Consider the following 25,210-nt stretch of genomic DNA (forward strand, 5'->3'; position numbering starts at 1 on the left):
TGAGCTGAACCAGTTTTTGTAAAGTCCAAACTAGCGAGCTATGTGCATTTTGTGGCACCATGATTACTTACTAACTGGTTATATTCTAACCCTTTTGGACGTAAAGGCATTACTAAGACGAGAGGATAATCAAGGACGAAAACATTATCTCCTCACGGTTATCATTACGTCTTCCACTTGGCATCGTAGCTAGTTAGCTAGATTGCTACTGAAATATCATATCCATAACCTAAACCTTGGTTACTGAATTGCACAATATTTATGTTAGCTAGTAATGCATAAATCAACAGTATTATTAGGATTTAAAGGTATAGCTAACTAGGCTACAATTGAACTGAAGCACAGCTGATGGAACCCAGGCCTAGAGAGGTGTCGCAGTGGGTGGCTACAGCAGTGAAGTTCCCCCCTTAGATCTTTGTTTTTTTCTGTTACAGGTCAATATTATGTACGGCTCTGAGAACCCAAACGCAGACCACAGGATAATCAAAAATCATTGTTTAATAGTCCGAAATCGTAGCCAGGAGATCCAATACAATGACAAAAACGACAGGCAAAAGTATAGTCGAAAAACAGGCGAGGGAGTCAAAAAAGAAAAGCAAACAAAACAAAAGGGCAAGGCAGGCTTGGAAATCAAAAGGCAAAGGGGTGCCTATCAAGAATCTCAAGAGTTAGGCTTACAAAGTATTCGGCACTAAAACTGATCAACGTTCTGACAAAGAACAATGCAGAGACAGAGGTTTAAATACATGAGGGAAGGTGACAATCTAGGCAGGGCTGGGAAAAAGGTGGGCTAAACAAATAGACAACAGGTGGGGAACATAATAGGGTAATAACATAATAGCTTGAAGACATAGTGATAGTTAGAGACAGGTGTGAACACTTCGCTGAAACTAAACGAGTAATCAGGGATAGCATAGGGAGGCGGAGTTACAGAACAGTGTAGAAAGAGATTGCGTTAGTGAGTTAGTTACGTGAATATTTCTAAACTACCCAATAAAAGTGATTGTTAGTTAGTTAGTTAGACAGACAGTAAGTATATTAATCGGATTAGTACTGTACAAAACCTAGATTAGTAGTAGTTAGTAAGAATCGTGCTTTACAACATTTAACTACCAAGAAAAAGCAGGAAGTACGAATAGCGAGTTTTAGAAGGAATGTTGAAAATCCGAAAACTACCGTAACCACCCGAATAGTGGGACACGCAGACAGGGGAGTGACTAGACTGGTAAACATTCAGACGCAGACATAACAGGGGATGACAAATGAGAGCTGTAATGGAAAACACTAACCAATATCAAAAAATGAATAAATAACAAGAATAAACATAAATACAAACAGGACAAATACAGGAACATTACAGTCAACCATCCAATATTATATGAAAACCGATATTAGCTGGGCACCATCAGAATAATTTTTAATGGATGCTATCTCATTTAGGCCTAGTTTAAGCCCTGTGTTTGACCACAAAATGAACAGATTGCTATGGTTGCTATGACACAAACTATGAAACAATGTAAGCAAGGAAAGAAACCAGAAACTAAGAAATGTGAAGCAATGTAAACAATGTCGTCATGCGTTTTGAAATGTGAGACGTTTGAAAAACCATGAACTTATATAAATATGATATCTTGTGCATTATATATTTTTGTCTGTGATTGATTAGTGTTAGAAATAATATCAGTAATAATCAAATACAGGGGCAGCCTGTAGTAGGATTGAATGAGTACTGCATTACTCGTATCTGTTTCCATATCTGTTAATTGTACTGGGATATGGGCGTGAAACCAAGACTTTCACCTGAAGCACAACTACTATAGTTTTTCCCTCTGTTATGCAGGTAAATCTCTATCTGGTTAATCTTAACATTAAAAACGGAAACCGTCTATATAAAACGACATGTGTACATGCCTGAACAATTTTACTAGGAATACTTTTGGCTGAGCCACCTGTCCGTTTGTAACAGAACCACTATCCACGTTGCCGTCACACTCACCTCTTTAAACACACACCCACATTTTCCTACAGCACTATACTCTGGGAACCACAACGTTGGTGGTGGTGTAACCACGATAAGATCCACACAGCTGTTGGGCCCTTGAGCAAGGCCCTTAACCCCACATTGCTCCAGGGAGGATTGTCCCCTGCTTAATCTAATCAACTTCAAGTCACTTTGAAAAAGCATAAGCAAAATAACATATCATGTAATGTACCATATACATTCTAGGGCATAACAATCATGAAAATCATGCCCTAGAATGTTCAAGCTGAAATCTAGTCATCACTCTAGGCATGTGCTAAAATATGCAAAAGATTGGACCTCAGAATATCAAGATTTTCTAAATATTGTAGGGAAATTTCTTGCTGAAATTCCCAAATAATTGCCTTAAAACAACTTTCATATATACCTGTATGTGAGATTGGATGGGCAAAATATATTTTTTTAAATGTCGCAATTCTGCCTGCCAAATTTCATGAGATAGAAAATTTATGAAATCTATGTATGTATACTAGCATTGTCACCATTACCTCAATCAGGTTTCAATTCAGTTTGAATTTGGGACCCAAGAGCTCCTGTGTAGGAAATACAGAAAGAATGTTCAAGAGAGACGTGATATTTTAGTGTAATCAAGGAGGTCTTGTTGTTATACAAGTCCTGCCAACATTTACAAAGCTCAGGTCCTATATTCCAATCACACAGTTTACACTTACAGTTTGTAAAATGCAAGGGTCTCAGCAACTAAGAGCTGTAATTTAATTTGGTTATTGTAGAGGAGAAATAACAAGTAGGGGGAATTTTGCTGTTAATTCAGCACACCCCCCAGGGGTTACCATATTTATTAATTGCAAAAATTGAACATCAGACTAGTTTTATTATAATACATGCCATCTAAATGTCACACGAATTATCATATATGTTTAACAAATATGATAATACATACTATTTTTCAGAAATATACCTACATTCTCAGAAATTGAAAATGTACAAAAGCTTAAGCCTTACACTTCCAAAAAATATTAATCAGTTGATATTCATCAGTATTATGAAAAGTCTTTAAGAGATTGCAAGTAGAGTGGTGAACAAACATGTGGGCACCCCTGGTCAAAAACAATTTACAATTAGTTAAGTGAACAGAAGCAAATCTGACCTCTAAATGGTACAATGCTAAACATGACATACTTCTTCAAATTTTAAAGCAAGATGACAGTTTCAAATAATAAAAAAGGAAAAAGGCCAGGTGAAAAAGTTTGGAAGCCCTGTCAGTTAGTACGATTCTTCCTGGCAAAACACCTGTAGCTCAGAAAAATTATTCGGCCTCCTTGCATGTACGGCATGTTTGAGATCTTTCCACAGATTTTCAATAATATTCAAGTGTGGGGACTGTGGTGGCCATTCCAAAACCTCCATCCATCTTTCCTGGAGGTACTTCATGGCTGATTTCGAGGTATGCTTAGCTACTGGAATATATGACCTCTCTTCAACTTGTGTCAACAATGTCTGGACTGACCTTCGAGCATTAGCCTCTAGAATTTCTTTGTATTTGGTGGAATCCGTTCATAACCTTGTGAACTTGTTTCATAGTTGCCAAGGTGTTCTTCTCTACAAAGGCTTCACCCTTTGTTTATTATTATTATTATTATTATTATTATTATTATTATTATTATTATTATTAAGTATGTTGTATTGTTGTCCTGTGAACAGCTAGACCTATGACTGCTATTCTTATTTGCATTGATGTGTGGGCTCTTTTATCTTCCATTTTCTAATAATGTTTCTGACAGTGGAAATTGGAATAGAAATAGAAAACATTGAGATAGTTTTTGTAGTCTTCTCCTTCTTAGTGGAAATGAACTATCTTCATTCTGAAATCCTTGGACAACTGTTTAGAAGAACCCATGGTTGTTAACACCAGACAGAACAGCCACTGCAGTTGGATACTTTAGAAGGCATGGAGTTACTTCCGGATAAAAAGTTCAGCCCTGGAATTATATATTGCCCCTGCCCCCCTTAGCTGCAAGGGCTGGTTCAGTAGCTTCAGCAGGAAAATTGTGATTTTAAAGAGTGCTGCAGGCCTGGAACTGTAATAACCTGGCTCAAAGCTGTGCTTCAGACTATGAATGAGCTGCTTCTCTGATGTTAATCAGTGCCAATCAAACAAGTCACAGATATACCTACTGTCCCTCATTATGCAACACAACCCCCTTTATTTATGAATTCATTCATTTTGAACAAGATGGAGAAAGACTGAAATCTTGATTAACTCAAATTAAGGAGGGCAAGTTACTGGTAAAGGAAATGATGATTCATCTCTCGAATCAGGTTTTCCTAGGCATTATAAAAAGGAAAAATGGTGAGCTACATAGCTAGAGTCTCTGGAGGGTATTGTGATTCCTAGCAGGTGTTACTAAGAGTCAGTTTAGTCAGTCAGTTTTTCAACAGTTTAAGAAGTAGTAAGTATTAGTAGGAAAACATTTACATTGCAGACAGAGAGACACCAAAGTTTATCGAGCTGAAGAATGTCTTGAAAAGCTGCACTTGAAATATGGTTTGTTTGAGCCCACTATTGTTTTAATTAATATTTTGCGTAGGGGTCCCCAGTACTCTTCCAGTGTAGGTGACACTGGGCTTTCTGGGAAAAAAAATTATTCAGTGCATATTTACATTTTATGTATATATTATACTTCATAAGGACTTGTGCCAAGTTTCCTTGAACAGTTCATTGCAATTTGGGTATTTAGCAGGCACTTTTATGGAAAGCAACTAACAAATGATGTGAAAACATGAAGAGAAAGCTCCAAACAGAGCTAGAGATTAGTGAAATAAGTAAATAAATGAATAAATAAAATCAAACCAGAGCCATTGTAAAGACGCATGTTACAAGACTTGCAAAATAAAGGATGGATATGTCTATGAATAAGTAAATCACGAAATGAAAGTGCATCACATTATCTGTGAGGATATGGATGTCACTGGGTAAAATCTGACATGATTAAACAATAATTATGAGGCTTTCAACTGCCAACTGCCTAGCAGGAGGTGAGCCAGTTTTTTGTTCCTTGGTTTTGTTCTTGTATTATTCATGGAGGAATAGACTATAAATATCACCATTCCTTGTCAAACAGAGGGTCAGATAAACAACACCATTACCTCAGCTATATGAATGTGGGTTGTTTTTCTAAGCTATACCAACAAAGTATTCTCACTGATTGTACAGTACTTGAAGATCAGTGACATGCTGAAGATCAATCCAAAGTAATAACATTCACAGTGAAGGAAGATGCCTGCTCTTGAGCATTATGCTTTCATATTAACCTTGTATTCAATTCTGTAAAATGGCTTCCAGGGATTTAGGGAATCCAGATGTAATTAATTAATTCATTCATTCATTATCCTAACCCGCTTAACCTGAACAGGGTTGCAGGGGGGCTTGAGCCTATCCCGGCATACATTGGGTGAAAGGCAGGAATACACCCTGGACAGGTCGCCAGTCCATCGCAGGGCACACACACCATTCACTCACACACTCATACCGATGGGAAATTTAGACTCTCCAATCAGCCTAACCTGCATGTCTTTGGACTGTGGGAGGAAACCCACGCAGACACGGGGAGAACATGCAAACTCCGCACAGAGAGGCCCCGGCCGACGGGGATTCGAATCCAGGACCTCCTTTCTGTGAGGCGGTAGTGCTACCCACTGCACCATCCGTGACGCCTAGCCAGATGTAATGGGGTACTAATATGAGACAGTGAAATAAAATCAATAAGATCAAATTGTATCTTAAATAGTGGCTTGCACAGAAAAGATTTATAAAATCTCAGTCTGACATGGATATGATCATATGTTTACCGTAAGTTAGGTGAATTAATAGCTGGTTGGTGTTCAGGTATGTGGAGATAATGCACAGCTGCATGGAATCCCCAAAATGGGATGTGTTTGGGGTTTTAAGAATAATATGTGAAACATTTTTAAGTGCAACCTTATTTAGAGGAAAATTATGGTAATTGTAAACATTCGCATTCACAAGTTCCATTTGAAATTCACAGTTAAATGAAAAAGTATTGGCACAATGACAATTTAGTTTTTTGGCTCTGTTCTCCAGTATATTAGATTCAAAAGAAAATATATGAAGTTAAAGTACAGACTGGTAGCTTTTATTTGAGTGTATTTACATCCATATTTGCTGATCCCTGTAGGAATTACAGACATTTTTGTATATTTTATACTCACCCCGTTTTAGTTGAGCAAAAGTAACAGGACAACCAAATCTGAAATAAAGTAATCACATTTAGTACTTGGTTGCTCCTTTGCATTCAGTGACTGCCTTAAGTCTGTGCCCCATAGACATCACTAGATGCCAGGTATGGTTCCTGGTGAGTCCTGTACTGCAGCAATCTACAGTTCTTGTTTATTTTTTGGAGCATTTCGCCTTCAATCTTGTCTTCAGAAATTGAAATGCATGTTCAATTTGATTCGAGATGATTGATTGAAATGGCCAGTCAAGAAGATTCTACTTTTTGACCCTGAAAAAACTCCTTGGTTGCTTTAGCAGTGTGTCTGGGCTCAATGCCTTGCAGCAAGGAGAAGCGCCATCCAATGAGCTTTGAGGCATGTGGTTGGATCTGAGTAGATGTTTCTGTTCCCTTCAGAATTCACCCTGGTGCCGCCATCAGTAGTCACATCATTACTGCAGACAAGTGAGCCAGTTCCAGTGGCAGCCCAAACCATAACACTTGAAGCACTCTCTACCGTGCTTCACAGGTGTGGGGGCGCTTTGGGTCATGGGCCATTTCTCCACACTTTCCATCACTTTAGTACAGGTTCATACTCCTCATATGTACATAAGACTTTGCTCCAGAACTATTTTTATGTAATTATAGCAAACTCTAACCTGTTCTGCTCTTCAGACTTAACTGCGGTTTCAATCTTGTAGTGAATCCTCTGAGGTTATGCTGATGTAGACTTCTCTGCATGGTTGTCTTTGACACATGCCTACATGAAAGAAATTGTTGATCTCTTCAACAGTTGAAAAGGGTTTTTTCTTCACAATTTAACATATTTTTCTGTCATCCACAACAATGGTCTTCCATGATCTACCAGGTCACTTGCTATTGCTGAGCTCAACAGCTGATTTTGACGAACCCAGTGATTGGTTATGTCTCTGATATATTCAGATTTTTTACACTTATTTGGTCCACATGTTTTGAGACAACAAACTATCTTTCTTGTGCATTGATTAATGATACAAAAACACGTAGGTGATATACTGCACAACCAATTGTCTTATTACTTTTCCCCCCATAGAATGGAGCGACTATGGACAAAAAGAGCTGTTCAGTAAGAGTCATCACTCTGATCTACACTCAGTGAGCACTTTATCAGGTATTAATTAGACATATTATTTAGACTTATTAAGTCTTCTGCTGCTGTAGCCTATCCACTTAGAAGTTTGTAGTGTATCTGTATATACCTATTGAGGAATTCGTGCAGAGATTTGCAGAAAGCACTTTAAACCACGAGAGGTTAAGTTGACAATTCCATTATTCAGTCAGAGCATGCCCATGATTTGTGCCATATTCACATAAACACATACAGTACCACAACAAGGCAGGCCAACAGAAAGGATATGTCATTGTTTGAGAGACATTTTCTGAGTGGATACTGACTTTGGATTGTTGATAAGTGATGGATCAGTGCTTTAAACAGCTTGCTTTCTGATTGCCAGTAGCTAAATAGAGAATCCGCCAGAATAGACTTGCAGCTCCCTGTGTTGATTGATCTTTCCACAGGGCTCCACATTTCAATTACATGGACCTAACACCTCACACTCTTCTACCACATACTAAAATCCACTCACACAGTCCCATCGTATTGTTAAGCCACAGCATTTCCACTGCTTTTGATCATTACACACATCTAAATTAAGGATGCGACCACCTTCTAATTGCGATGATATTATTCAATTTTGTTGTCAGATATGCACACATCTGATGCCTTGCCGCTAATTTCATATTAGATGCCTTCAGCGGTGCACAGCTGCAGATAAGACTGGATAGATGATCTTCAATTAGGAATATGAGGGTAAATCAAGCACTGTCAAAGAGCTCTGGATGCATATACAAAATTGAAAGTAATTCTGAGAGCTAATGCAATCTAAGAGATCCAATTTAATTCATATTTAAAATTCAAATTAACACAGGCAGGTTTCCCAATTCTGTGGCAGGTGAAACACTGAGGAGTTCAGCACAATTCCATGGCTATAAAAAAAAGTTAATGACAGACTGATTGAACAATCATTTTTAAACAAGAAAATGTTTGTCTCAGCTTTCCATTAAAGGACAAGCATGCTACAAATCAACAGCAATATGCATGGTCAAATATGATACAGGGATGGAAAACGTCCCTTCACAACTAATCATTTGTCAAGAAACCCTTCATGTTGGTTTACTGTAGATGATTAAATATTATGGAAGACAATGAAGGCAGTTTTGCGCAAATACAACAAATGTGCAATGCTGTGCAATTAACTGCTAACTGTATTATTCAGATTAATGCCAGAACTTAATATAATATCTATGCAATTACATGCATGACAGAAATATAAAATATGATTCCCACCAACAACTGGTAGATGTAAAGTAATAGTTCAATTTATGTTTCATTTAAACAACTAAATGTGTTTATATGTTCACAAAAAGTCATTTTCAGACGCATGCATCTCTGCAGTGAGTTATAATTATTTTTCTTGTGGAAAACCAAATTCCTTGTCAAAATATGTGTTCCCAGAAATTAAAACATGACAGCAACTATATTATGCAAATTATTAAACATGTATTAAATTCAAATCTTTTAGCTCAAGAGAAAATCGTAAAGTGTAATGTGAACCAAATACATGTACTCAGAAATGTCTAGCAAACAGCAAATGGACATGACATTTAATCAAAAGTTAGGTTGTCTTCAGTTTACTAACATTATTCATTGATTTTATGTTTCTGTTTCTGTTAGCACTGACCTTGAAATTTGTAAGAATCCAATAAAAGTGACTCTTTCCGTAGATGTATTACTCTAGTGTAAGATCAAAGAGTTAGCTTCAGATGTGCTAGAATGAAACTTTGTCAACAATAAGAGCCAGAGATGCACAAAATGTCACACCAAAGAGCTCTCCAGAGGCATGGCTGTTAAGAAGTGTGGTCTGGTTGCCAGCCACAGTTTAGAAACTTGGGAAAAACACAAAAAAAAGTCTACATACTACCAAAATGTTATTGGATAAAACACATTTTCCTTGATAGCACAATGGCATATTCCTAATGCAATTTATAATTTGTGATTTAGTAATTTGGCTGATTATTTTAGTCAAAACAACCAATCCATAGAGAGTTTTCTAAAGGGATTACAGCATGTGTTTTACTAAGATGTATTTGTTTACCGTACGCAAGCTTCATGTTAATGCTCATTAAATATACTTCATCCTTCACCCTTTTTTCTCCAAACGTACCATATTTGGTGGTGGCCAAAATGTTTTGCCAGTCCAAAGCACATTGTTCCATAAGGCTTCAGGCTTCTCAATGTTTTCTTTTACATAGTTCAGATGCTTAATTTTGTGTTATTTCTTTTCTGGTCTTTGTTGTTTAACGTATGTTGTATTGTTGTCCTGTGAACAGCTAGACCTGCATTTCCTACGGTTTTTTGCAGCTCTTTTGCAGTGATGGCAGGGTTCTTCAGAGCATTTTTATTGGACTTTTCTATCTAAAATATTTTTTGGTCTTGCAGACCTTGCCTTGACTTCACACGTTCCATTTAACTTCCATTTTGTAATAATGTTTTCAAACATTGAGAGTTATTGTAGCCCTCTTCTTCTAGGTGGAACTCCTTGGACAACTGTTTAGAGGAACCCATGGTTGTTTGCACCAGACAGAACAGCCACTGCAGTTGGATACTTTAGAACCTGACTCATTGAAGCCCTAATGAGTAAATGATCTGGGTCTGGGCCTTAGTAGTCATCTTTTAAAAAAGTAACATAGTAAGAATAATCCAAAAGGGTCACAAAAAAGGGAAAAAAAGGCAAACTAGAAAATAAGTCCGTGCTCAAAAAATTAGGGATTTCAAAAAACGGTGGGGCCGTTATCTCTCTGTGGTGTCCCGGCCTCGGGAGTCTGCTTCCCCCGCCTAGGCGTCTAGGAATTAAATGCACAGGTTAGTTGGCCTCTAGCCGGATTGATGTGCTCACGTGACGTTCACTCGTTTGCACTGGCTCCGCGGGTCTCCTCTCGTTCGCCCCTGAGCCCCGCTCTGCTCCCGAGTTCGCCCTTTTGTAGGGTGTTGCTCTCCCCTCCAACTCGGTGCAGCTGTGCCTGGTTAATTCGGAGAGGTTAGTAGCGTGCATTTCGCACGCGTTTCGGTGGTGCTAACCTTGGTGCTGATTCTTTTCCGGCGCGGCTCTCTCCAAGGTGCCGGTCCCTTAAATACGTCCACGGGAAATATTCCCCGCAAATTACTTTCCCCAGCTCTTGGCGCCGTCGCACAGCCCGCTCCCCTTCAGTGGTGTACTGATCCTTGATCGGGCCACCACATTTCCTCCCCCTCAGCTCTCAGCCCTCGGTGGGAGCGTTACTATAGAGGCCCTCGTTCATCCTGGACAGGGCATCCGCGTTCCCCTGGAGTCTCCCGGCTCGGTGCTCGACCGTGAACTTAAAGCCCTGCAATTCCAGGAACCACCGGGTCACCCGGGCGTTAGTGTCTTTGCACCGATACATCCACTTCGGGGGGGCGTGGTCAGTTATTAAGAGGAATTCCCTTCCTAGCAGGTAATATTTTAGCTAATGTAGGTGACGGGGTGTTCGGTGTCATCGTAGACTTGGGACAGGACTGCTCCCAGGCCGGTCTCCGAAGCATCAGTCTGTAACACGAATGGCTTGGTAAAGTTAGGAGTGGTCAACACCAATGCCTGACCCAGGGCCGCTCTCAGGTCTAGGAATGTGCGCTCGGTGTCTTCCGACCACTTCACAGTGTGCGATTGGTCTTTCTTGGTGACCTCGTGTAGGGGGGCTGCTCGAGTGGCAAAGTCGGGGAAAAACTGCCGGTAGTACCCCACTAACCCCAGGAAGGTGCGGACCTTTTGGTGTTGGGTCGAGGCCAGTGCGTGATCCCGTCTACCTTCTGGCTCTGGGGTCGAACGCACCCCCGTCCGACGGTGTGTCCTAAGTAGTCGGCCTCCTCCAGGCCCAGGCGGCATTTAGCGGGGTTAGCTGTGAGCCCGGCCTCCCGGAGTGCCCCCAGCACAGCCTCCAGCCTCTTCAGGTGGCTCTCCCAGTCAGCACTGTGAATCACAATGTCATCTAAATAGGCGGCGGCATACTCCCTGTGGGGCCTCAGTATTTTGTCCATGAGGCGTTGGAAGGTGGCGGGGGCTCCATGGACTCCGAAGGGGAGGACCCGATACTGGAAGAGGCCGTCCGGGGTGGAAAAGGCCGTCTTTTCCCTCACCTGTGGTGTCAGGGGTACCTGCCAGTATCCGCGGGTGAGGTCCAGGGTGCTGATGTAGCGGGCTGGGCCCAGCCGCTCAATCAGCTCATCTATACGGGGCATGGGGTAGGCATCGTACCTGGATATTTCGTTCAGTCGCCGAAAGTCATTGCAAAAACGCCAACTTCCATCGGGTTTTGGCACGAGCACCACTGGGCTGGACCAGGCGCTTTGTGATTCCTCAATCACCCCCAGCTCCAGCATCCTCGCCACCTCCTCCCGGATGGCCTGTCTTCTAGCCTCCGGGATCCGGTATGGTCGCAGCCTCACCTTCTGCCCCGGCTCGGTGATGATGTCATGCTGGATGAGCGTGGTTCGGCCTGGGAGAGGGGAAAACACGTCCCGATGTCGACTTACCCCCTCCCGGAGATCTTGGCGCTGTCGGTCCGTTAAGTGTTCCCCGGTGGTCACCTCCGGCGTTCCAGTGGCGCCCCCTGCTGTCAGACATAGGGGAGCAGAGTCGTGCACGGGTTCATGCCATTTTTTTAATAGGTTGACATGGTAGGTCTGGAGGGTATGTCTCCGCCCTACCTGCCTTAGGGTGTAATTGACCGGCCCGACTTTGGCGACCACTTCGTAGGGGCCGTGCCACTTAGCCAGGAATTTACACTCACTCATGGGGACGAGTACCATTACCTTCTCTCTGGGTCGGAACTAGCGCACCTGGGCATTTCTGTTGTAGAGCCGGGCTTGCTCTGCCTGGGCCTTACTGTTGTGATGTGCTGCCTCACCATCGGCCAGATTTTTGCCATTCTTTGGTCCATGTTCCCACATGTTCCACCAGGGAGCGCTTTCGGGACGGCTGTTGTTCCCAGGCTTCTTTGGCCAGGTCCAGCAGGCCCCGGGGCCGCCTCCCGTAGAGTACCTCGAAGGGAGCGTATCCTGTAGACGCCTGTGGAACCTCACGGATGGAGAACAGCAAGTACGGCAGTAAATGATCCCAGTCCTTACCATCGGTGGCCACCATCTTCCTCAACATGGACTTCAGGGTCTTATTGAAGCGCTCCACCAGGCCGTCAGTCTGGGGGTGGTAGACCGACGTCCGCAGTTGTTTCACTCGAAGCAGCCGACACATTTCTTTCATTACCCCGGACATGAAGCAGGACCCCTGGTCAGTTAGTACCTCCTCGGCAATCCCAACCCTGCTGAACAGTAAAAACAGTTCTTTTGCCACATTTTTCCCTGTTGCGGCCCGCAATGGTACAGCCTCAGGGTAGCGGGTGGCATAATCTAAAATTACCAGAATATAGCGGTGACCCCTGCTAGACTTGGGTAGGGGCCCCACGATGTCCAGGGCTATCCTGCGGAAAGGTACATCGATGATGGGTAGCGGGATTAGCGGGTTGCGGTATGTTACCTTTGGGCTATGTAGTTGACAAACCGAGCAATGCTGGCAATAGTCCTCCACAGCTTTTTTTATGCCCGGCCAGTAAAACCGGGTTAAAATCCGCTCCATCGTCTTCTCGCGCCCCAGGTGCACCCCCAACAGGTGGGTGTGGGCGAGGTACAGGACTTTGGAAGTGTGGGACTGGGGGACAAGTAGCTGATCCACTTCATCCTCCTTAACCCTATTCACACGATACAGTAAGCCATTTTGTACTTTAAAATAGGGTATGGTCAGCCTACTCACCCCGCCTTGGGGAACGCCCTCGATAGAGGCTGCAGTTTTCCAGGCCTGGGCAAGGAGGGGGTCTTGCAGCTGGGCGGAGCCGAATTCTGTTGGCGCCCCTGGGGTCTCTCGTGGGAACCCCGAAAATTCCCCTGTGCTGCTGTGTTCGGCCACCAGGGGTTGCTGTGGGGTCGATCCCTCCGGGGCGGTATCAGTGGTCCCGGTAGGGGGTTGTGATGTTGGTCTTCTCCTGGCGGGGGTCGAGGCCTCCTCGCTGTCACTCTCTGCGGACGGGGCTGCCCAGACCGGGTGGGGCCCCCGGGGTCCTCGGCGGCGGGGTCTTGGGGTGGCAGCCGGTCTCCCGGGGGTGGGTCTCTCCTCCCAGTAAGTGAGGAACAGTGGACAGTCCCGGCCCAACAGCACCTCCACCGGCAAGTTTTCAACTACGCCCACCTTCCCAGTGAATTGCCCCCGCGGGGTGGTGATGGTTACCTGGGTGGTGGGGTAGTGTCTCACGTCGCCATGGATGCAGGTGACCGCGATTGTGTCACCTCGCCCCTCTCCTGCTAGGCCAGGCCTCACCAGGGTAATTGCACTTCCGAAGTCCAGCAGGGCCTCTGCGTCGTGGCCCCCAATCCGGACGGGCAGCCGTGGGGCAGCCGTGCCCTTGTGAGCCCAGCATGTGGTGAGGTAGTGGCAGGGTCCGCCCATCTCGGGGGCAGTGGCCATGGATTCTTCCCTCCCCGGGCAGTCCCGGCTCAGATGGCCCTCCCGGCCACAGGCGAAGCAGCGTCTCGTCTCCCTCTTTCGGGCCGCCTCGACCCTGTCCTGCTCCGTCCACTTAGGTCTGGTCCGGGGCTCTGGTCGGAACGCAGCGGGGGGTCTTCGGGGGCTATCGGGTCGCGTCGTTCGGATCATCTCCTGCGCCACCTGGTGGTTCTCCAGGAGATTGACCAGGGCGTCGATGGTCCAGGGCCCTTGTTGGGCCACGTACTTCCTTACGTCCAGTGCCAGGCCCCGGACACAGCGGTCCAACACCACCCTGTCAAGGAGGGGCGGTCCGTCGCCCTCCACTAGCCAGCTCCGGGTCAGCCGCCCCAGGTCCATCACTTGGGCTCGCGCGGGGAGGGTGGGGTCATACGTCCACCGGTGGAACCGCTGGGCCCGGGCCGGCAGGCTGTAGCCGTACTGTGCGAGGATGGTGGCCTTCAGGGTTGGGTAGTCATGGGCTTCAGCTGGGGGCAGGCTCCGGTATGCTTTCTGGGCCTCCCCGCTGAGGAATGGGGCGAGGATGGAGCCCCAGGCATCGTGGGGCCATTTCTCCAAATGTGCCGTCCGCTCAAACGTTTCCAGGTACGCCTCGATCTCATCGTCCGGTGTCTGCTTGAGTAACAGATCCTTTGGCGCTCGGGGGGGCGCCGCCGGTCCACTCTTCTGGCAAAGTTCCGCCACTGCCTTCTGCAGGGCGCCTTGGGAGCGCAATAGCGCGTTGATGGCTTCCTCCATGTTAGGGGGCGGGGCTGAATCTTATCCTGGGTCTCTCACTCATGGTAGCTGGGTCCACGTGCCCGCATCCTCCACCATATGTGGTAACCCGCTGGTAGAGAGAGAGAGAGAGAGAGAGTAGAATTTTTTTTTTTCATTTTTTTTTTCAGTGCTGGTGCCTTCAGGGCACTTCTTTAGTGTCCAGGACAAACGAAAAACATTCCCTTCTCACACACGGGAATCGGGTCACAAAAAAGGAAAAAAAAGGCAAACTAGAAAATAAGTCCGTGCTCAAAAAATTAGGGATTTCAAAAAACGGTAAACGGTAAATTAGGGCGGACTTCAGGCGGCGGGGTTCACTCGCTCGTGCCCGTTGTGGGGCCGTTATCTCTCTGTGGTGTCCCGGCCTCGGGAGTCCGCTTCCCCCGCCTAGGCGTCTAGGAATTAAATGCACAGGTCAGTTGGCCTCTAGCCGGATTGATGTGCTCACGTGACGTTCACTCGTTTGCACTGGCTCCGCGGGTCTCCTCTCGTTCGCCCCTGAGCCCCGCTCTGCTCCCGAGTTCGCCCTTTTGTAGGGTGTTGCTCTCCCCTCCAACTCGGTGCAGCTGTGCCTGGTTAATTCGGAGAGGTTAGTGGCGTGCATTCCGCACGCGTTTCGGTGGTGCTAACCTTGGTGCTGATTCTTTTCCGGCACGGCTCTCTCCAAGGTGCCGGTCCCTTAAATACGTTAAATAATTTTCCCGCGAATTACCTTCCCCAGCTCCTGGCGCCGTCGCACAGCCCACTCAGTGGTGTACTGATCCTTGATCGGGCCACTACAATTAGCAGAAAGGTCTCATGTTTAACTCAATTTACCATTTGGAGTTCATGTTTGCTTTTGATCACACACAGATTCATTGTAACAGATTCATTAAACCAGGGGGTTCCCACATTTTCACACCACACTGTATTTCAGACAAAATAAGTTGGACTGTTTATAGCAAATCCTCACGAGCATCCTTTCAATGCTGTATTCAGAATTGTTTGCTTGCGTGCATGTTTTCTCTGACAGCTATTGCAGAAATGGTAAGCACATTTCATATGATCATCTATGTCAGTTTCCACCTTCAATGGGACAACACTGCAGGCACCGCACAAACATTTGGCCCAATTACCATACTGTCAGACAGTGTTTTGTGGAATGTGCATCATATATCAGCTGCAGCTCATTTTTTATGTCCTGTTTTTTATGTGGGCTGTTTATTTTGAACAGAACATTTTGCAAAGGTGTAAATTTAAGAAAGGGACAGAGCACTCTTGGAGATGGATCATATACCGTGGCACCCTTGATAAAAATGAAGAAAAAGGGCTGAATAGTTTATAATATATATACAGTCCCCTCAAAAAGTATTGGAACATCAAGGCCAGTTCTTTTGTTTTTGCAACACACTGTCCAGTTCAATTTTGAAACATGTATCTGAAGAATGGAGCTGGTCACATGATTAAAATGTCAACATTAGGGATATCATCTAGATATAACTTGATGGAAAAGTATGCCCAAGTAATGCTTTTCACAGGTGAAGTGCATACTGTAACAGTTTCCGGGGTTTAAGCTTATGCATTTCACTTGATATTCTATTTCTATGTAAGGTATATACAAACAGGAAATGTATTGTATGTGTCATTGTCATAAACAGAAATCCCTGATTAGAATACTCATATCACCTGCCTGGAAAATGAGGAGTCTTAGGCATTAATTCTCACCAAAGTTTAACAGAGAAGTTATATTACTTTTATAAGACTCGGTGAAACAGCCCTGAGGCCATAAAATGGGTCGCAAGTCTGTGACTAGCATTGCATAATAAGAGAGATTTTACAAATATCAGAGCTCTTAGGTCTGGCAGTTAACCCAATTAGATCACCACTCGACTCCTGACTCACCTTGAAATGAAGCCCAACTCCAAACCAATAATCTGTCTACATATCATTGGTGATTTGTATCTAATTAGATCTGTGAGTTCCAACAAAGATAAAAAAATCACCTCTCCTAACCAGTCTTCAGTGGTATCCCACTAAATATTGAACAGACTTTGAAATACTTCTCCAAAGGACTGAATTGCACGGTAGCCCTGCTAGACTCTGAAAGCCTCAGGCAGGTGGCTATCCAGTCATCTCCAACAGGTGGCAGGACTTTCAGTGGGAGGTCTCCAATATTAATAGAATAAAAAACCTTTTAGGATTCAAAACCAGACTAGAAATCCCAGATTAGAATATGTGTTATTAGTGAATTTAAATTCTGCTTGATTTGTTCTTGAATTGCTAGGTTTCTGGGTAAAAGCAGGAAAGTTCCACCATGCCTCTCAAATTGCAAAAGCATGCACACAATAAGGAATCACTTGTAAGGCTGGAAATCTGGCATTATCACTCAGGGCTGGTCAGCTTGCTGGCTTCCTCTGGTATTGTGGAATATGTGGCTGTAAAGTAATTTAACTCAGGAGCATACACCATGGTTACGACGGGGCAACATCCTTTACGGCACGGGAAGGTTTCAGAGGACACGGTCTGTTGGGCCCATTATTCCCTTCGAACCCCCCTTTATTGCTCTCTCCCTCTTTACTCAGTCACTAAATGATGTGTACAGCATTGGATGTTTCATGACAAAGTCAGTTTAGATAATATTCATGTTTGGTATTATTCTGATTGTTTCAGTGCGACTGGTGCAATGGTTTTATTTCTGCAACAGCAAACCCTGGACATCATAACCAACCAGGAGAAACTGTGTGGAGCTCTGCCCCAGTGAAAGCCATGTGCCTCAACCCCCCTGCGCTTCCTGGGGAGGCATGGCTCCAAATTACAGATGGGTGACCCATTTTTAGGGTTAACATCAAAGGCCAGATTTTGGATTTAAGGACAGCAAACTAAGCAATCTGGGAGAATGCAATCAGCCTCCCGTGCACGTAATTTCTACGTACAGGGTGTCTGTAGCCAGACTCCCGTATGTATCTTTTATTACCAGGTATGACTTTTAAGACTCCGTAATTTGGTTTCTGTTGTGATGTTTTTTGATTTGGAACTAGTAAGTAATTACGTGTATGTAACCTGCCTGTCTCAGTTGTGTCCCACTCCCCTGGACAGGGTCTTTCATGCACTGCAAAATGTATTGCTGTGCAGTTCTGTATGTTACCTTCATCTGACCTTTCAGGCCACACTTTTTAAAATCTTCTTTCAAAGATAACCTAGTGAATTCCATTTTCCATTCCATTGTAAAGCCTCTCATTGTATCAACACAAGTCAAATCAAAGGAATACACCAATATTTTGGGAATTATACCTTTTTTCCTACTTATCTAGACTTACCTAGACTAGATGTTTGATTTAATTTGCAATTTTGTGCATTCACTGGCTTGGTTTCCATGTTAGCATAATGCGTTAGCCTAGCATAAAGACTTGCAGCCTATAGGAGTCAGTAGTCTATCTCCTGTGAAGAAATACACCTTATTTACATGAGGTGTCATGTATTTAAATACACTTACAAGAAAAATAATTGTAAAAACAAGAGACGTAATTTTCACAGTGATCCATGCACCTTCTGAAGGTATAACTATTACCTTCTTCACTATGCTCAACCAGCGGAAGATGGAAGGATACATGTCTTCAGCGGTTGCTGTAAGGTGTATTTCTCCATTTTGAAGGAAGTAGGCTACTAACTCCAATCGGTGAATGCACAAAAATGAAAATGAAATCGAACATTCATTTGGGAAGTCTAGGAAGTCAGAAAAAAGGTATATTTCCCAAAATGTTGGTGTATTCACACATCACTATGAATACGGAAACCTTTCTTTCTTGTCATATTTGCTATAACTGCTTCTCTGCAGATCATCATCATGAAGTGTTGTGAAAACAGCTTGCTTCTATGTGTGAATTCTCAGTCACACACACAGGTGGTGACAGGAAATCAGGTAAGTAGCTCTCAACAAGAATGCACAAATATGTATGTATATATATTCAGTTTATACTGTATATTCAGTTTTACATCTCACTAATGTAAAAACTCAACTGGCTAGCTACTAAAACCTATCATTGAAAAACCACAGAGCCAATAGCAATAGCAATACTGTTTTTTCTTGCTATAATCTACCCACCTACATCATACATTGCCAATAAACAACCACATATCATGAACAAGACCACTGAAAGGTAGCTATCGAACTATACTGTGAATTTGCTGATGACTAGTTTACGGTATTGACACAGTATATTGCCAATTGGTCAGCACAGATGCTTGGATCTAAATATAGCAGCACTCCAGCACCGGCAGCATGATCATTCATTAAATAGACTAGCCAGCCTCCGGTGTCAACAAAACAAGCTAAAATTGTGAAACATTTCAACATTTGATAAAGCTGTATAATTATTATAGTAGGTTAGCCTTTGTTTCTGTGTGACCAAAGTGACCAGCTCTTAATCAAAGCTTCTTATAAGATGTGATGACCAAGTTATCATTTAATTTAGACTCTGCTGATGATCAAAACACCACAGCATCAAAGAAAGGAAATTAAGAGTCAAAGTAAGAATGCTGCTAGTTATATTGCTTGAAGTTAACTCACAGCTGATAATAATTCTAATGGCTAATGGAAATTAAAATGTATCATCTTTACTTGAAGCTAGCCTGTACCAATTTTGTTTTACTCTTTATGTTTTAATGAAACCTATGTCCTTGTTTTACAATATAATGCTATTCATTGATATAAACTCGGAGGGGCAGCTGCCTGTAGTCCAGGGGTGAAAGTACGTACCTGACTGGGACCCGGAAGGTTGGTGGTTCAAGGTCCGGCGTAGCCATAAGATCACTGCAGCTGTTGAGCCCTTGAGCAAGGCCCCTAACCCCGCATTGCTCCGGGGGGATTGTCCCCTGTCAAGTGACTTTGGATAAAAGTGCCAGCAAAAGAACAATTTTTTAATATTATTATGCATGATTTTAGGACTGAGAAATCACAAAATGAGTACAGAGGTACGACAAGTGTCTCAGCAGTGCAAAAGCATGGCTACGAGCCTCAGTGAGATGCGTTGAAGAGACAGTTGAGGAGAAATAACACAAACAGTATGCAAGAATGTCCACATATAGATAATGCTGAATTGCATCCGTTATATATATAGTATTATTTCCATAAAGTCAACCCACAAATTACAGATAGGGCTACCAATTCTAAATTCCAGGCATGGATCAGAGCATCACCATCGCCTCCATAGGGAAATCAATTATACTGGTTTGAAAGCATTTTTTGAGCTTCATAGTAGCTCACAAAGGCGTTTAATTAATATCTGAGTTTGACTTGAGCTGTACTTTCATGTTTATTTTATTTTCTGTAACTATGAAAAAAATAAGTTGAATAAACCAACTCATGATCTCAGCAAGCCAAACCCATTTACTCCAGTTTCTTCAGTGTTGGGAAGTCATAAAACATGCATTTAAATTTGGATTTACACGAATAAACAGCATAAATAAATTATACACTGGTATGCTTCAATGTCAACCCCATTTCCACATGATAGGCCTGCTGAACACCTGCCAACTTTTTGAAACCGCACACACTTAATGCTCAATGTTGCGAAAATAAATGCTTTCTGAATCATTGCTTTCCCCAGTTCACAAGCAGTGATGACCAGACCTGACTTCACACGAAGACAGAACATGTCTACATGATGCAAAGTAATTAGATTTTTCTCATCCGAGCTACTGATGGAGCGTGCAATTCATTGACTTTATTCTTTGCTGCAATTACAGTGAAAAGGACAAAACTGGCATAGACTCATAACCGCAACTACCCTGGCTCAAATCCACAGCTGCTCTGTCATGTTTAATGGGAACCAAGTGACAGGAAAACGAATGAGCTTTTCTGGGATTCTACACTGGCAAGTACTTTCACAAAAGAAACAACGGGGGGTCAAACAAGATTATGTGGGATGAGGGCATAATTCCATGAGGAAATACATTCAAATTGTTTATTCCTATTTTGTACAATGGGAGAAGTTGTACACTGTAAGTGTGTTAGCGGACTATTTGGATGGCTGGATGAATGGCATGGATTAGGAGCTGAAAATTGTTTGGGCACCTTATCTCTGCTCTGCATTGACAAAGGTGGAAAATCCAGGTTCAGAAATTATATATTTCCTGCTCAGTATTTTGTTCCAATCACCTGGATTTGCTAATTCGCACCAGTATTCAGGCAGGAGGTAGAAACCTTATACATTTTAAATGTATTAATTAAATGATTAATTAAAGTAGTCTTTGAAGAATCTGTTCATGTCTTACACAACTTTTTCCATTTTATTTTGATGGCAGACAACTAGAATATTGCATTTGAATTAAAAGAGTAAAAAGGAAAAAGTTGGTTTCACAAAGCTTACACAAACTTAAAGGCAGAGAAAAGTCAGATTGAACTCAGGCATAATGCAAAACAACCAACTCTCACATGAAACAAAATGGCATCCACACAACCCCTTTGAAGGCAGTTTTATTTTTATTTAAGGAATGAACATGCACTCAACAGGAAGTATGTGCTTCGTGACTGACGTTCTGTTGCTTGCACATACTGACACCAACAGAAGGGGCTCCCGCTTCACATTACCTATCAGCTTCAGAGGGAAGCAGATGGCATGGCCTCGTGTGCAGGGGCGGTTGGTGAGCTGAACAATGATGGAACGGAAAACTTTCCTTTAAACTGATTATTGGTCTCAATCTGTTTTCATTCATTTCCAAGTGTGCCAACGATCTAAACAATCACTTGGCAGGAAAACACATACCACATCATTTTAGGGAGATTAAACAATACATTAAATTTTGAAAATCTGTTTTAATCACTAAATAGGCCTACAATTAAAGGCCCACACAGTAATTTTGGTTATAAAAATAATAATAAAAAGGAAGTAATTACAATACAAGTGTTGGACCGACCCTTGTTCATCTCTCTTTCGCATTTCATTATTCTTCATTGTTTTATTTAATGGACATTTGGAGTCCTTACTCAGCTCATCACCATGAAAACAAACTCATCACTCGTCAGGCAAGGTATTGAAAGAATAGCTCTCTAATGTTTTGCGAAATAAACTATCCCTAACTACCTCAGATGTAGTTGACATTGGCACAGTAGCTGTATACAAACTGCAACAGTAGCACAGGTTCAGTATCATAGAGTTAAGTGGGATAAGCAAAATGATCTATCTAGGTACTTGGTTGCTAGCCACATAATTTCCATCGAAAAGCAACCAAACATTCAGTGGAAATGACTGAGTTGGCCTATAACAAAAATATAAACCATTATTTTAACTACCATGTTAGATTTCAGCTAACAGCTGTTTTGACAAGCTAGATTACAAAATCTGCACATTGTATCAGGTTCGTAGAACACCAGACCCAGATGTGAGACCAAAGTGTAGCTTGTAGTATAAAAGTCTTTATTATAAATAAAGCAGGTCAGACAGGCCAGCAAACAGATACACCAGGGATAATCACAGGTGAAGGTAATGAGCAGGCTAATTAGGCAAAGACAGAATCCAAAAGCAGAGGTCGAAAAACAGAAACTACGGATCAGAACAATACAGACGGGATAAGCTAAATACGTCGTAACGGGAATCAATTAGGAATAAATGCTGGAGAGTATGGAATAAACATATAACAATCTGGTGACGAGATATACAAAACAAAGGTTTTTTATATTACAGGTAAGAGGAAATGGTGTGGAATCAGGTGTGGTCAAACAATCAGGAAGTGAAAATGCAGGTGAAACGAATAACAAAATTTGCGGCGCACTTAGACAAAATACGACAAAATAAAACACGAAACCTGACACATTGCACATCTCTGCGAGTCTGACATGAATATTCTCAATATTCACAATTCTAAATTATGTTTTTAAAATGTGCACAATTTTGCTTTGCTATAATTAAAATAATTGTATTTTTCGCTTAATAGCCTAATTATGGAGAAATGGCTATATCTGATGGTCTTGACTTGTGTATTTTGTGAATAATTGCTGTATTGATCAACAAAAATGACTGAAAACAGGTTGAGACAAATAATCAGTTCAGTGGAAAGTTTTCCGCCCCACCAACTTTCAGCTCACCAACTGCCACTGCTCATGCTTCTTGTACTTTTTTCCTTGATGGTGTGGAGATAGGCTGACATCTATGTTCCTTTCCATTATCTTTCTATTCAAGTACTATAGTACTATAGTACTTGAATAGAAAGATAATGGAAAGGAACCATGCAGTCAGCAAAATCACACCCTTATCCCTTGTTTGTTCCATGTTTACAGATTTCAATTTTCAGGTTTCTGTGTATTCATATTCAGTTTTGCCACATTGTGCATGCATTATTGTTGGCAGACTTTTAGGTAAACTTGGGGGCAAAATATATTCCGCTGTAATGGATTATTTGTTGTTCTTGTGACAGGACATTAACATAATACAACATAATACAAACCTGTTTTATTAGTTGCTGAATTGCAGAATTAAACCAGGTAAAGAGACACCACCCCCATGATCTCGTCTTGTGACAGACAAGACAAATAAACATCATTGGAAGGAAGTATTTCAGATCCATTTGGTGCATTACGTTAGTAATATTTTAGTACTGTAGGGTAGTGAGTTTCATGTAGGCGTAGGCCTTATTGCTACTAAAATAGTTTTACCATTGTGCCATAATTAAAAAAGATTAAAAACATTTGTTCAACATATATTTTTAATTACAAAGTGTGTTCAGTGTGTTCCGCCCATTATGATCTCTGATAAAATAAATTTCCTTTAATGATACAAATCAAACATCAAAGTAAAATGATTTGTTTTCACTACTTTAAAGGGCCAGCATGCAAAATTTGCTTGAAGGGAGCTGTAACATTCTGTGTCTACTGTCTATCCCAAGCAAATAAATATGTTCTGGAAATTAAATTCTCAGACATTGATTATATCCTTCTTGGCAAAGAATTACAATAGCTTTATTACCTTCAGTTGGTGAATAGGTTATTTTCTCCTTTGTGACTACAAATATTCAATCAAGACATCAAAGTGAAAAGCCAACAAATCCACTTTAACCAACAGATTGAATACTGAAGTGGTATAAATCCTTCCTCTGGGATTCTGTGCTATTATCAAAACATAAAAAGTCATGTAGCCATAACTTTTTTGTGTCTGGCCTGGAGCCTTCTGGCAATGTAAACAACTGTGAATTTTGCATGAAGACTTCAAATTGATCCCAGCAGCACTTTGTTTAGTAATAACTGTGACAAAGAAAACAAATGAAATGAGTGAAAGTGTATTGTTGTATCTCAGAGTAAACATAAGTGTACATCAGGAAAAGATGAGTTCTATATGCAGGCCAGTTCTATGGATAAGTGATATGGACATTGCCTGGGGGGTGTATTGCATTCTTTGATAGCCAACTGCAACAACAGTAACAAGTGCTTGAAGTTTAAAAAAACCAACATGTCCATTCTTATTTCTTTAAAGTTTGTTTTGGTAGACAAAATACTATACATTGTTAGGTTTGGTCTTTGATACATTGATGCATTTTGTGAGTCCCAGCATTTGATGATATTGTTCAAATGTTTATGCTTATACAAATGACACTGTAAGCTATGTTTATCAGAAATCAGAGAAAATTTTGAAAAAAATGACAGAATTGCCAAAGAAATGACAAGATCACAGAATCCCTGACACCCATGATTCTGTGATAAACACCCAGCCTTTATGATGGCTATAAAATGTAGACATTCAGACTTAGAAAATTTAAATTGGAATGTGATGGGGTTAATTGGGCTTTATTGTAGCCTCTGGCTTAAAACATGCTTCCAGAAATAGGAAATAAGTTATCCTTACTGCACTCTACTTTGCAAAATGGCCATACAGTGTCCTTGCGATGTTTTACCTGTTTCAAGCTGAGCATCATATTCCTTTTATGAGTTTCCTCCAAAAGGCTCCCTGGTGCTTTCCTTATTGTATCTCAGTGACAGATGTTTCTCTGAGCCAAGATTTCAAACACTGGAGAGTGCTGTGCCTTTCACTTTGTTCTTATATTTGTGAGGCTTTGACACTCTTCGTTTCTGCTGAATCCCTACATCTCAATCCCCAACTCCATCACCTGAGTTGCATTACTTATTTCTGAAGTAAATGTCCTTATTTAGGACAGTTTCAGTTCTTACAATTCCACACCTTTCAATAAGTCATCTTTATTCAGACAGAACTATTTTCAACACTGAAACTGCATAATGTGCCACGGTCAGGGTGGTTCATGGAGTCTGGTGTTTTGTCCCAGGTAACCTACTTTTATATATTGTTACAATACACTGTATACTACACACAGTAGAATTTAACTTTAATACAGCGGTTTGAATAAATCACAACGGTATAAAAGCCAACATACTCAGTGTGGATTAAAATCCAGCCATGAAAATCACCCTGCATGAGATTCCTGAATGAGTCCTGAAAATGATCATTATTAACAAAAGCTGAAGGTTATCTGAGTACTGTAAAATTTTGTAATGTAAAATACATTACATGTCTTTGTCATGAAAAACATTGTGTAGTCTTAACATTTTGTATACTTCACTTGTCCTT

The sequence above is a fragment of the Conger conger genome, chromosome 4 (genome assembly GCF_963514075.1).
Source record: "Conger conger chromosome 4, fConCon1.1, whole genome shotgun sequence".
In the NCBI taxonomy this organism is placed as follows: Eukaryota; Metazoa; Chordata; class Actinopteri; order Anguilliformes; family Congridae; genus Conger; species Conger conger.